Source organism: Cynocephalus volans, chromosome 7 (assembly GCF_027409185.1).
Source record: "Cynocephalus volans isolate mCynVol1 chromosome 7, mCynVol1.pri, whole genome shotgun sequence".
Taxonomy (NCBI): domain Eukaryota; kingdom Metazoa; phylum Chordata; class Mammalia; order Dermoptera; family Cynocephalidae; genus Cynocephalus; species Cynocephalus volans.
The window spans coordinates 69753110-69769006 of record NC_084466.1 but is presented as its reverse complement, the minus strand read 5'-3'; the positions used below and the strand labels follow the sequence as shown (position 1 = coordinate 69769006).

Below are 15897 nucleotides of genomic sequence, written 5' to 3'. Positions count from 1 at the left end.
TCAATGTCCTGAAAAAAAATGTAACAGAACTTGCTGAACTGAAGAAGTTATTCAGCAAAATGAAAAACACAACGGAGAGTTTAACCAGCAGGCTTGTCGAAGTTGAAGAGAGAACCTCTGAACTTGAAGATGGGCTGTTTGAAATAACACAAGCAGACAAAAAGAAAGAAAAAAGAATCAAGGACATTGAAGAAAATCTGAGAGAGATATCAGACAACCTCAAGCGCTCAAATATCCGAGTCATGGGTATTCCAGAAGGGGAGGAAAATGGAGATTCCATTGAAAACATATTCAACAAAATAGTGGCAGAAAACTTCCCAGGTATCGGAAAAATCACAGATCTTCAGATCCAGGAAGCTCAACGATCTCCAAACGTATTCAACCCAAAAAGGCCTTCTCCAAGACATGTTATAGTCAAATTGGCAAAACTCAGAGACAAAGAGAGAATCCTAAAAGCTGCAAGAGAGAAGCGTCAAGTCACCTATAAGGGAGCCCCAATCAGGCTAACATCAGACTTTTCATCACAAACCCTAAAAGCTAGAAAGGAATGGGATGATATTTTCAAAATACTAAAAGGCAAAGATTGCCAGCCAAGAATACTCGACCCTGCAAGGCTATCCTTCCGAAATGAAGGGCAAGTAGTATATTTCTCAAACAAAAACTGCAGGAGTTCACTACCACACGACCACCCTTATAAGAAATCCTCAAGGGTGTACTGGGTTTGGTTCCTGAAAAATAACTACCACTGCCATAAAAACCCAAGAAAAATCAATACCCACTAGTATAATAAAAATGGCATTCATGAAGAGAAAACAAGCAAACAAAAACGCTATCTACAACCTAAGGAACCAACAAACACAGAAACCAAACAGTAAATCAGAAAGCAAGGGACAAAAGACACCTAAGACAACCAAACAACCAATAAAATGCTAGGAATAAATCAACACCTTTCAATAACAACTCTTAATGTAAAAGGCTTAAATTCCCCAATCAAAAGTCACAGACTGGCTGACTGGATCAAAAAGGAGGACCCAAATATATGCTGCCTACAAGAGACCCACCTCACCCATAAAGATTCACACAGACTAAGAGTGAAAGGATGGAAAAAGATTTACCATGCAAACAGAAAAGAAAAACGAGCTGGAGTGGCTATTCTTATATCTGACAAAATAGACTTTAAACTAAAAACCATAAAAAGAGACAATGAGGGACACTACTTAATGATAAAAGGACTGATGCATCAAGAAGACATAACAATCATAAATATGTATGCACCCAATGTTGGAGCAGCCAGATTTATAAACAAACTCTATTAGACTTAAAGAAGGAAATAGACACTAATACCATAATAGCAGGGGACCTGAACACCCCACTGTCAATATTAGACAGATCATCTAGGCAAAGAATCAGTAGAGAAACACAAGATCTAAACAAGACTCTAGACCAATTGGAAGTGGCAGATATCTACAGAACATTCCATCCAACAACCTCAGAATATTCATTCTTCTCATCAGCACATGGATCATTCTCCAGGATAGATCACATATTAGGTCACAAATCAAGTCTCAATAAATTCAAAAAAATTGGAATTATCCCATGTATCTTCTCAGACCACAATGGATTAAAACTAGAAATTAATAACAAATGAAACTCTGGAAACTATACAAACACATGGAAATTAAACAGCATTCTACTTAATGACATATGGGTCCAAGAAGAAATCAAGCAGGAAATCAAAAAATTTATTGAAACTAATGAAAACAATGATACATCATACCAAAACCTGTGGGATACAGCAAAAGCAGTATTGAGCGGAAATTTATTGCATTAAACGCTCACTTCAGAAGAATGGAAAGATGGCAAGTGAACAACCTAACACTTCACCTTAAAGTACTAGAAAAACAAGAACAATCCAAACCTAAAGTTAGCAGACGGAAAGAAATCATTAAGATCAGAGCAGAACTGAATGAAATTGAAACCAAAAATCAATTCAAAAGATCAATGAATCAAAAAGTTGGTTTTTTGAAAAGATAAATAAAATTGACAAACCATTAGCATGGCTAACAAAAAAAAGAAGAGAGAAGACTCAAATAACAAAAATTAGAAATGAAAAAGGCGATATTACAACTGATTCATCTGAAATACAAGGAATCATTCGAGACTACTATAAACAACTATACGCCAACAAATTTGAAAATCTGGAGGAAATGGATAAATTTCTGGACACACACAAGCTCCCAAAACTGAGCCATGAAGACGTAGAAAATTTGAACAGACCAATAATAATAAAGGAGATTGAAGCTGTTATCAGAAGGCTCCCAACAAAGAAAAGCCCAGGACCAGATGGATTCACAGCAGAATTTTACCAAACATTCAAAAAGGAATTGACACTGATTCTTTACAACCTATTCCAAAAGATTGAAACGGACGCAAATCTCCGAAACTCATTCTATGAAGCAAACATCATCCTGATACCAAAACCAGGTAAAGATATAACCAAAAAAGAAAACTACAGGCCGATATCCTTGATGAATATAGATGCAAAAATCCTCATTAAAATACTAGCAAACAGAATACAGCAACACATACGTAAAATTATTCATCACGATCAAGTGGGATTCATCCCAGGGATGCAAGGTTGGTTCAACATACGCAAATCAATAAATGTGATACACCATATTAACAAACTCAAACACAAGGACCATATGATCATCTCTATAGATGCTGAAAAAGCATTTGATAAAGTTCAGCACTCATTCATGACAAAGACCCTCTATAAGTTAGGTGTAGAGGGAAAGTATCTCAACATAATTAAAGCCATATATGCCAAACCCACTGCCAATATCATCCTGAATGGGGAAAAGCTGAAAGCTTTTCCTTTAAGAACAGGAACTAGACAAGGATGCCCACTCTCACCACTCCTATTCAACATAGTGTTGGAAGTACTAGCCAGAGCAATCAGAGAAGAGAAGGAAATAAAGGGCATCCAGATTGGAAAAGAGGAAGTCAAACTGTCCCTCTTTGCAGATGACATGATCCTATATATCGAAGAGCCTAAAACCTCTACAAAAAAACTGTTGGAATTGATAAATGATTTCAGCACAGTAGCAGGATACAAAATCAACACACAAAAATCAGTAGCATTTCTTTTCTCCAATAGTGAACATGCAGAAGGAGAAATCAAGAAAGCCTGCCCATTTACAATAGCCACCAAAAAAATAAAATACTTAGGAATTGAGTTAACCAAGGAGGTGACAAATCTCTATAATGAGAACTACAAACCACTTCTGAGAGAAATTAGAGAGGATACAAGAAGATGGAAAGATATCCCATGCTCTTGGATTGGAAGAATCAACATAGTGAAAATGACCATACTACCCAAAGTGATATACAAATTCAATGCAATCCCCATCAAAATTCCAAAGACATTTTTCTCAGAAATGGAAAAACTATCCAGACATTTATATGGAACAATAAAAGACCACGCGTAGCCAAAGCAATGCTGAGCAAAAAAAATAAAGCTGGAGGCATAACACTACCTGACTTTAAGCTATACTACAAAGCTATAATAACCAAAACAGTATGGTACTGGCATAAAAACAGACACACTGACCAATGGAATAGAATAGAGAATCCAGAAATCAACCCACACACTTACTTCCATCTGATCTTTGACAAAGGCACCAAGCCTATTCACTGGGGAAGGGACTGCCTCTTCAGCAAATGGTGCTGGGATAACTGGATATCCATATGCAGGAGAATGAAACTAGATCCATACCTCTCACCGTATACTAAAATCAACTCAAAATGGATTAAGGATTTAAATATACACCCTGAAACAATAAAACTTCTTAAAGAAAACATAGGAGAAACACTTCAGGAAATAGGACTGGGCACAGACTTCATGAATACGACCCCAAAAGCACGGGCAACCAAAGGAAAAATAAACAAATGGGATTATATCAAACTAAAAAGCTTCTGCACAGCAAAAGAAACAATTAAAAGAGTTAAAAGACAACCAACAGAGTGGGAGAAAATATTTGCAAAATATACATCTGACAAAGGATTAATATCCAGAATATATAAGGAACTCAAACAACTTTACAAGAAGAAAACAAGCAACCCAATTAAAAAATGGGCCAAAGAGCTAAGCAGGCATTTCTCTAAGGAAGATATACAAATGGCCAACAGACATATGAAAAAATGCTCAACATCACTCAGCATCCGGGAAATGCAAATCAAAACCACATTGAGATATCATCTAACCCCAGTTAGGATGGCTAAAATCCAAAAGACTATGAACGATAAATGCTGGTGAGGTTGCGGAGAAAAAGGAACTCTCATACACTGTTGGTGGGACTGCAAAATGGTGCAGCCTCTATGGGAAATGGTATGGAGGTTCCTCAAACAATTGCAGATAGATCTACCATACGACCCAGCTATCCCACTGTTGGGAATATACCCAGAGGAATGGAAATCATCAAGTCGAAGGTATACCTGTTCCCCAATGTTCATCACAGCACTCTTTACAATAGCCAAGAGTTGGAACCAGCCCAAATGTCCATCATCAGATGAGTGGATAAGGAAATTGTGGTACATCTACACAATGGAATACTACTCAGCTATAAAAACGAATGAAATACTGCCATTTGCAACAACATGGATGGACCTTGAGAGAATTATATTAAGTGAAACGAGTCAGGCGCAGAAAGAGAAATACCACATGTTCTCACTTATTGGTGGGAGCTAAAAATTAATATATAAATTCACACACACTCACACACACACAAAACCGGGGGGGGAGAAGATATAACAACCACAATTACTTGAAGTGGATATGACAAGCAAACAGAAAGGACATTGTTGGGGGGGAGGGGGGAGGGAGAAGGGAGGGAGGTTTTGGTGATGGGGAGCAATAATCAGCCCCAATGTATATCGACAAAATAAAATTTAAAAATAAATAAATAAATAAATAAATTACAAAACTGAAAAAAAAAAAAAAAGGTTTGGCAGAATTCAGCAGTAAAGCCATCAGGTCCTGGACTTTTCTTTGTTGGGAGGCTGCTGATTACTGCTCCAATCTCATTACTTGTTATTGGTCTACTCATGTCTTCTATGTCTTGTTGGTTCAGTCTTGGTAATTTATGTGTGTCCAGAAATTTATCCATTTCCTCCAGGTTTTCAAATTTGTTAGCATATAGTTGTTTATAATAGTCTCTAATAATTCTTTGTACTCCTGTGTTATCAGTTGTTATGTCTCCTCTTTCATTTCTGATTTTTGTTATTTGGGTCTTCTGTCTTCTTTTTTTAGTTAGCCTTGTTAATGGTTTGCCTATTTTGTCTATCTTCTCAAAAAAACAATTTTTCATTTCATGATCTTTTGTATAAATTTGGGGACTTTATTTCATTTAGTTCTTCTCTGATCTGAATTATTTCTTTCTGTCTACTAATTTGGGGGTTGAATTGTTCTTGTTTTTCTATTTCATTGAATTGTAGTATTATATTGTTTATTTGAAATCTTTATATTCTTTTGATGTATGCACTTATTACAATAAACTTACCTCTTAGTATTGCTTTTGCTGTATATCATAGGTTTTGGTATGATGTGTGTTTATTTTCATTAGCTTCAGGAAATTTTTTGATTTCCTGTTTAATTTCTTCTTGGACCCATGGGTCATTCAGGGACATGTTGTTTAATTTCCATGTGTTTGTATAGTTCACAGTTTTGCTTGTTATTGATTTATAGTTTTAATCGTTTGTGTTCTGAAAAGATACTTGATGTGATTTCAATTTTTAAAAATTTGTTGAGACTTGATTTGCGACCTAACATGTGGTCTATCCTGGAGAATGTCCCACATGCTGATGAGAAGAAAGTATATTCTGTAGTTGTTGGATGAAATATTCTGTAGATATCTGCCAAGTCCAATTGGTCTAAAGTGCAATTTAAGTCTTCTGATTACCTGTTGACTTGTTGCCTAGATGATCTGTCCAGTGCTGACAGAGCAGTGTTCAGGTACTCAACTATTATTGTATTGGGGTCTGTCTCTTTCTTTAGACCCAACGGTGTTTGCTTTATATATCTGGGTACTCTGGTATTAAGTGCATATATATTTATGATTGTTATGTCTTCTTGCTTTATAGATCCCTTTATCATTTTATAATGGCCTTCTTTGTCTCTTTTTATAGTTTTTTGTTTAAAGCCTTTTTTATCTGATGTAAGAATAGCTAATCCTTCTCGTTTTTGGTTTCATGGCATATGTTTTTCTATCCCTCCACTATTCGTATGTGTGAGTCTTTACAGGTGAGGTGAGTCTCTTAAAGACAGCATATAGTTGGGTCTAGCTTTTTAATCCAGTCAGTCAGTCTGTGTCTTCTCGATGGGGTATTTAATCTATTTACATTTAGGGTTGTTAATGAGAGGTATTGTCATTCTCCTGACATTTAATTGCTTTCCCTGTGGTTTATTTAAATATCTTTCATTTCTTTCTTTCCCTTTTATCTTTTGTCTTCAGTTTTCATTGATTTTTGAGGTGGTATGGCATAGTTTCTTTCTCTTTCTCATTTGCATACCTGCTCTACCAGTAGTGTTTGTTCTTTACAGTGTATTCATAGCAGTGATTATCATTTTGGGGGTTCCAAGTACAGGACTCCCTTGAAGATTCCTTGTACAGCTGGCCATGTGATAGTGAACTCTTGCAGCTTTTGTTTGCCTGGGAAATACACTATTTCCCCTTCATTTCTGAAGGATAGCCATGCTGAGTAAAGTATTCTTGGCTGGCAGTTTTTTTCTTCTGATTCTTGGAATATATCATTCCAATCTTTTCTGGCCTGTAGAGTTTCTGTTGAGAAGTCAGTTGTTAGTCTGACTGGGATTCCCTTATAGGTGACTTGACACTTTTCTCTTGCTGTTTTTAGGATTCTCTCTTTGTCTTTGACTTCTAACAGTTTGACTACAATATCTCAAAGAGGACATTTTTGGATTGAATCTGTTGGAGGACCTCTGAGCTTCTTGGATCTGGAAGTCTATACCTCTACCAAAACCTGGGAAGTTTTCTGCTATTATTTCATTGAATGTGTTTTCAATGCCTTTTCCTTTCTCTTCCCCCTCTGGAACACCCATGATTCAAATATTTGTGCACTTAAGGTAGTCTACTAGCTCACTTAAATTTTCTTCATTATGATCCTATATGTAGAAAAACCTAAGGATGCTACCAAAAAAACCTCAGAGCTGATAAACAATTTCAGTAAAGTTGCAGGTCACAAAATCAATGTGCAAAAACCAGTAGTGTTTTTATACTCCAATAACAAACTAGCAAAAAAAGAAATCAAGAAAGTAAGCCCATTTTCAATAGTCACCAAAAAAAATGAAATACCTAGGAATCAATTTAACCAAGGAGATGAGAGATTTCTGCAAAGAGAACTACAAATCACTGCTGAAAGAAATTAAAGAGGACATAAAAATATGGAAAGACATTCCATGCTCTTGGATTGGAAGAATTAACATTGTGAAAATGTCCATACCACCCAAAGCAATCTATAGGTTCAATGCAATCCCCATCAAAATACCAATGACATTCTACACAGAAATAGAAAAAACAATCCTAATGTTGACATTGAACAACAAAAGACCCCAAGTAGCTAAAGCAAATCTGAGCAAAGAAAATAAAGCCAGAGGAAACATGTCCTTACTTGAAACTATACTACAAAGCTATAATAACCAAAACAACATGGTACTTGCATAAAAACAGACACTCTGACCAATGGAACAGAATAGAGAATCCAGAAATCAACCCACATACATACAGACAGGTGCTCTTTGACAATGGCAACAAGAACATACACGGGGGAAAAGACTGGCTCTTCAGTAACTGATGCTGGAAATTCTGGACATCCATATGCAGAAGAATAAAACTAGGTCCGTACCTCTTGCCATATACTAAAATCAACTCAAAATAGATATAAGACTTGGAATTATAAAACTCATAAAAAAAAAACATATGGGAATCACTTCAGGATGTAGGACTGAGCAAAAATGTTATGAATAAAACCCCCAAAGCACAAACAACAAAATAAAAAAAACCACAAATGGGATTATATCAAGATAAAAAGCTTCTGCACAGCAAAAGAAACAATTAACAGAGCGAAAAGACAACCTACGTAATGGGAGAAGATATTTGCAAACTATGCATCTGACAAAAGATTAATATCCAAATATACAAAGAATTTAAACAACTACACAGTAAGAAAACAAGTAACCCAATTAAAAAATAGGGAAAAGAGCTGAATAGACATTTCTCAAAGGAAGATATGCAAATGGCCAACAGGCACATGAAAAAATGCTCAAAATCACTGATAATCAGGGAAATGCAAATCAAAACCACATTGAGATATCATCTCATCTCAGTGAAACTGGATTTTATCAAAAAGACAGAGAATAAAAAATGCTGACGAGGATGTGTGCTGAAGTCCAGCTTCAGTGAGGGGTGGGTACCCGAAAACGGAGAGAGAGTCGGCGAAAATAACAAACACAGACCGAGACCTCAATGCATCAATATGCATGTTCTCTCTCTGCGGGCTGTCAGCGTGTTGCAGCTGGAGCACAGTAGATCATGAGACAATGCCTTTTATTTAGATTTTTCTCTGCAGGGGGTTTTTGGGTACTATTTTTATTACATCAGCAAGCTTGAATCAATAATTCAAAAAGGACAGGGAGAGCCAGTTTTTTTTCCCTTCGTTAGCACGTCTCAGGTGATTAGCTCGTGCTTCTTCCTTTTGGTATCAGGTTATCAGATCGGGACCATCTTCTCATTGTCCTGAAGTTAACCTGTGACCTTTTCCGGTTGGCAAGCTGTGGTTAATATCTACCCTATTAACAGAGTGGTGGCTATTGCTTACTAAGTGATAAATAGTACTATCATATGACCTATGTCTATTGCTAACTGTAAGTACAAATTTGCTAAAAAAGAAAAATGCTAACATTTAAATTCTAATAGGGGTCTAATGATTTTATGTTCTAATGGAATGAACCTACTGTTCATATGGAAAAAGAACAGTGTATATTTGAGCAGCATTATCATGCACCTTTTAAGGTTATGCATTGGCGGTGGCCCTGTAATCTTGATCTAAATGTCAAAGTATCATTGTGCACAGCACCATCCCTCACAAAACCAGTTACACTCTCTTATTCTTCTAAGATCTAATTTTGCAAGTTTAATAATTTTACAGCATATATTTTTATCCCAACACCTGATTCTAAATGATTTATTTAAAACTGGACACCACCAAGTAAAGGGAATTATACAGTTTCATTCCCATATACTTAATTTATCCCAATCATATAATTTTCCACTAATACCAACCATTCTCTTGCCATTAATATAATCTCCAGTAAATGATGTTTGCCAACTTACATTAGGCTGCAGCTCATATTTAGTCATGAGCGGTGTTTTTGGAACATATGTTGGTGTGGTCAATTTATCATAAGGGGATAATTTTAAATTGTCCAATTTACTCAGATCCTCTGTGGGAATGTTTAGTTCAATGACTGAAAAATCATTTGTGTTATTTTTATAATCTTTTGGGAATTCAGAGAACTGCCACACTAACCAAAATATCGAAAGAGAAAGCAAAAGCAGTACCACGAAGCCAAGGCAGGAGCCCTACAGTTGTAGCAAGTGCTCATACCTGCAGCCTTGCCAACAGCTCTCCCTCCGGTGGTCCTGCCAACTTGGAGAGGGCAGCCCAAGCTGACTCCTTTAGGATCCTGCCATGGTGTGGACCGCGCCAGATGTGGAGAAACGGGAACCCTCCTATCCTGTTAGTGGAACTGTATATTAGTATAGCCATTGTGGAATACAGTGTGGAAGTTCCTCAAACAACTACAGATAGAACTGCCATACGACCCAGCAATCCCACTAATGGGTATGTACCCAAAGAAATGGAAATCATCATGTCAAAGGGATACCTGTACTCCCATGTTTATTGCAGCTCTATTTACAATAGCCAAGAGTTGGAACTAACCCAAATGTCCATCGATGAATGACTGGCTAAGAAAAATGTGGCATATATACTCAATGGAATAATAATCTGCCATAAAAAAGAATGAAATTCTGCCATTTGCAGCAACATGGATGAACTTAGAGAAAATTATGTTAAGTGAAGTAAGCCAGGCACAGAAAGAGAAATACTGCACATTCTCACTCGTAAGTGGGAGCTAAAAAAGGAAGAAGGAAGGAAAGAAAGACCACAGTGGTGTGTCAGACTTGAAGAGGGAGAGAAAAGATCTAGGGCTACAGGGGGTGGTTGGGTGGGGGCCATGGGGTATAACTGCAATTTGAGGTGGGGGTCATGCTGAGAGTATTGATCTGCTTGCCACATCTTGGGCATAGGTGCTAACAGTCAGCTCTCTGCACCATGAATATGTGTAATCAATACAAATAAAAAATTTTTTAATTAAAAAAAAATATTTGGACATAGCCATACAAGCAGCAAAACAGAAAAATAAAATAAACAAAATTAAAATACATGCATATACTGCACAATGATTCATTTAGAGTAGATAGCATAGTTTTGTACTCATTAGTCCACCACTTTTCCTCCTCTCCTCCCTACCTTCGGAACTCCGGGGACCATTATTCTACTCTCTACTTCTATGATGACCCACTTTTGTTTTTTATTTTTAGGGTCCACACATATCAGTGATGCTGTGCAGTATTTTTCCTTTTGTGCCTGTCTTACTTCACTTCACATGATGGTTTCTACTACCATCCATGTTGCTGCAAATGATAGGATATCATTTTTTTATACTTGAGTGATATTCTATTATGTATATATACCATAGGTTTTTTACCCACTCATCTGTTGAAGGATATTTAGGTTGATTCTATCTCTTGGCTATTGTGAATAGTGCTGTGATAAACATGGGAGTGCAGATGTCTTTTTGATATATTCATTTTATTTTTGTGTGTGTGTATACCCAATAGTGGGATAGCTGTGTCGTAGGGTAGATCTATTTTAGTTCTCTGAAGGAATCTCCATACTGTTTTCCACAACAGCTGTTCCAATTTACATTCCCACAAGACAATGTAGGAGAGTTCCCTTTTCACCACATCCTCACTAACATTTGTTATTTTTTGTCTTTTCGATAATAGCCATTCTAACTGGAATGAGATATCTCATTGTAGTTTCAATTTGCATTTCCTTGATGATTAGTGATGTTGAGCATTTTTCATATGCCTGTTGGCCATTTGTATATCTTCTTTTGAGAAGTTTCTATTAATACTCTCTGCCCATTTCTCCACTGAGTTACTTGGTTTTGTTTTGTTTTTTTTCTGTTGAGTTGTTTTAGTTCCTTATATAGTCTTGGTATTAACCCCTTATCAGATGTATAGTTTGCAAATATTTTCTCCCATTCTGTAGATTGTCTCTTTACTCTATTAGCAATTTCCTTTGATGTGCAAAAGCTTTTTAGTTTGATGTAATCCCATTTGTCTATTTTCGCTTTTATTGCTTGTGCTTTTGAAATCTTATTTTTAAAAAATCCTTGCCCAGGGGCTGGACAGTTGGCTCAACTGGCTAGAGTTCAGTGTTGTGCCATCAAGGTGAGATGTTTGGATCCCCCTGCTGGCCAGCCACAAAAATAAATAAGTAAATAAATAAACAAAAAAACCTTGCTCCATGTCGTGGTTTGTGTCCCCTATGTTTTCTTCTCTAGTTTCATAGTTTCATGTTTTACATTTAAATCTTTAATCCATTTTGAGTTGGTTTTTATATATGGTGAGAAGTAGAGGTCCAGTTTCATTTTTCTGCATACGGATATCCAGTTTTCCCAGCACAATTTACTGAAGAGATTGTCTTTTCCCCGAAATTTATTCTTGGCAACTTTGTCAAAGATCAGTTGGCTGTAGGTATATGAATTTACTTCTAGGTTCTCTATTCTGGTCTATTGGTCTATGTGTCTGTTTTTATGCCAGTGCCATGCAATTTCTTTTACTATCGCTTTGTAGCATAATTTGATGTTAGGTAGTGTGATGCCTCCAGCTTTGCTCATTTTTTTCAGGATTTCTTTGGCTATTTGGGGTCTTTTTCGGTTCCATACACATTTTAGGATAGTTTTTTCTCTTTCAGTGAAGAATGTCATTTGTGTTTTGATAGGGATTCCATTAAATGTGTAGATTGCTTTGGATAGAATAGCGATTTTAACTATATTAATTCTTCTAATCCATGAATATGGAGTATCTTTCCATTTATTTATGTCCTTTTCAATTACTTCAAAGTTTTATAGTTTTCATTGTAGAGATCTTTTTCTTCCTTGGTTAAGTTTATTCCTAGGTATTTAATTTTTTTTTTGTAGTTATTGCAAAATGAATTGTTTTCTTGATTTCTTTTTCAGATAGTTTGCTATTAGTATATAGAAATGCTACTGGCTTTTGTATGTTGATTTTGTATCCTGCAACTTTACTCAATTTGTGTATTAGTTCTCATAGTCTTTTGGTGGAGTCTTTAGGGTTTTCTATGTATAAGATCATGTCATTTGCAAACAGGGACAGTTTGACTTCTCCCTTTGCAATTTGGATGCCTTTTATTTCTTTCTCTTGTCTAATTGCTCTGGCTGAAACTTCCAGTAATACTATGTTGAATAGAAGTGGTGAAAGTGGACTTCCTTACCTTGTTCCTGATCTAAGAGGGAAAGCTTTCAGCTTTTCCCCATTCAGTATGATGTTGGCTGTGTGTTTGTCATATACGGCCTTTATTGTTTGTTAAAAGTTTTTATCATGAAGAAATGTTGAGTTTTGTCGAATGCTTTTTCTGCATCAATTGAAATGATTATATGGTTTTTGTCTTTATTTCTGATAATGTGGTATATCACATTTATTCATTTGTGTATGTTAAACTTGCATCCCTGGGATAAATCCCAGTTGATTACAATGAATGATCTTATTAATGTGCTGTTGCATTTGATTTGCTAGTATCTTCTTGAGATTTTTCACATCTATGTTTGTCAGGGATACTGGCCTATAATTTTCTTTTTTTGTTGTGTCCTTCTCCAGTTTTGGAATCACAGTAATGCTGGCCTCATAAAATGAGTTGGGAAGTATTCCCTCCTCCTCAATTTTCTGGAATAATCTAAAGAGAATTTTGGTATTAGTGCTTCTTCAAATGTTCAGGAGAACTCAGCACTGAAGTCATCAGGTGCTGGGCTTGTCTGTAATGGAAGGCTTTTTATTACTGATTCAATTTCCTCACTTATTATTGGTCTGTTCAGATTTTCTATTTCTTCATAATTTAATTTGGCATATTGTATTTGTCCTATTATTGTTGAATTGTTTTTGCCTTCAATTCTGTCAGTGTTTTCTTCATGTATTTGGGGGCTCTGTTATATCTTTCTGATGGATTGATCTTTTTATCATTATAAATTGTTCTTCTTTGTCTATAATAAAAATTTTTGTCTTTAAGTCTATTGATTCTGATTTTGTATTGCTACTCCATCTCTTTAGTTACTTAGCTTGCTTGGTATATCTTTTTCCATTCTTTTATTTTCAACCTTCATTTTATTTGAGTCTTTGTCTAAAGCATGTCTTTTATAAACAGCATATAGTAGAATCATGTCCTTTAATTCATTCTGACAAATTCTGACTTTTAATTGGAGCTTTAATTCATTTATACTTAATATAACTAGTGATAATGTAGGATTTATACTAAATAGATATTTTCTAGTGTACAGTTCTAATTCCCTTGTCACTTCTTTTGCTATATTTCTGAGTTGTTTTCTTAGTCACTGCCCTGGATATTACAATAACAATCATAATTTATAACTACCTAGTTCAGGTTAATACCAACTCAATTACAATAGTATACAAAATATTTTTTCTACATAACTTCATTTCTTCCCCCTCCTTTGTGCTGTTATTGTCATGTAAACAATAACTTTACACATTTTATGCCCATCAGTACATTTATAATTATTGCTTTATGCTTTATAATGCCTTTTATATTTACCTATGTAGTTACCTAGTTCTCACAGTCCAAAAACCTCAATCCAATAAGTTAAACTGAGATGATTCCTGGGTTGGTAGTGATTCCTAGAGCCCAGCACAAACCAAGGTAAATCAACTCAATTTGGGTCCCCCAGGACCCCCAAAGTTAAATTTCATCTATATATGAGCTATTAATAAAATCTAGCAAACATGAGGAATCAAATTACCATGAGCAGGAGTCAACAGAAACTACAAACAGAAGGAAAAGGCAGTGCACCATGGGCCCACAGTCACCACAGTCTGGAGAGCCAGTGCCTCAGCGCAGAGCTGCACCCACTATGAGGGAGATTGTGCACATCCAAACAGCCAGTGCGGGGACCAGATCTGCATCATTTGGGGAAGTGATCAGCAATGTACATGGCATCAACCCAGCTGCAGGCTATGTGGGTGACTTGGCACTGCAACTGGAGAGAATCAACATCTACTACAATGAGTCATCCTCTCAGAAATATGTGCCCAAGGGTGCCCAAGCCCGGTACCATGGACAGTGTACCTTCTTGCCTGACAACTTCATCTTCGGACAAATGGGAACAGGCAACAACTGGGCCAAGGGGCACTACATGGAGGGCACCAAGCTGGTGGACTCGGTGCTGGATGTGGTGCACAAGGAGGCTGAGCACTGCAACTGTCTGCAGGGCCTCCAGCTCACCCACTCACTGGGTGGGGTACAGGCTTGGGCATGGGCATGCTGCTCATCAGCATGATATGCAAGGAGTACCCTTATGCATCACGAACACCTTCAGAGTCATGCCTTTGCCCACGGTGTCCAACATGGTGGTAAGTCCTACAATGCCATGCTCTCCATGCACCAGCTGGTGGAGAACACAGATGAGGACTACTGCATCAACAATGAGGCCTGTTTGACATCTGATTCCACACCTTCAAGCTGATCACCACCACCTATGGGGACCTCAACCACCTGGTATCAGCCACCATGCGGGGTCATCACCTCCATGCACTTCCAGGTCCAGCTGAACATTGACCTGCACAAGCTGGCCGTGAACATGGTGCCCTTCCCCTGCCTGCACTTCCTCATGCCTGGCTTTGCACCACTCATGGATGGTAGCAGCCAGCAGTATCCCACGCTCACCATGTCTGCACTCACCCATCAGATGTTAGACACCAAGAACATGATGGCTGCCTGCAACTCCTTTCACGGCCACTACCTCAACCATGGTCACTGTGTTCTGGGACCCCATGTCTATGAAGGAGGTAAACAGGCAGATGCTGGCCATCTAAAACAAGAAGAGCAGCCACTTTGATACCTGAGTGAATTCCCTACAACATCAATGTGGCTGTGAGTGATATCTCACCCCACGGCCTCAAGATTGCCTTAACCTTCATCAGCAACAGAACGACAATCCAGGAGCTGTTCAAGCGCATTTTGAAGTAGTTCTCAGCTATGTTCCAGCACAAGGCCTTCTTGCACTGGGTCACGGTGAGGGCATGAGGAGATGGAATACACCGAGGCTGAGAGCAACATGAATGACCTGGTATCCGAGTACCAGCAGTACCAAGAAGCCACCATCAATAATGGCGACGATGCTTTCAAAGACAATGAAGAGGAGAGCAATGAATAGAGGAGCTTCTCAGCTCATACGCTAGCATGCACATGTTCTTTCTTTCACCCTGGTGCTTCTAACCTGATTGGCGCACAGAACAGTGTGCTGGCCTAAATCTGTGGTTGTAGACCCCTCACAGACACAACAAAGTTGTACTATCTGAAGTAAAGTACACTAAAGTAGAAGAGAATTGTCAATTCTACCCAATCAGATCAGACTACAGAGATTTTCTACTAGAGGACTTGAAAGAAATAACTAAGGGGCCATAGAGGGCTGAAGAAACCAACCTCACCTTCTGC

General features: G+C 37.4%; 1 pseudogene; it reads left to right on the top strand.

Moving 5' to 3' along the window:
- Nucleotides 1-14314: 14314 nt before the first annotated feature.
- Nucleotides 14315-15616, top strand: LOC134382502 (tubulin beta-5 chain-like; annotated as a pseudogene).
- Nucleotides 15617-15897: the final 281 nt, after the last annotated feature.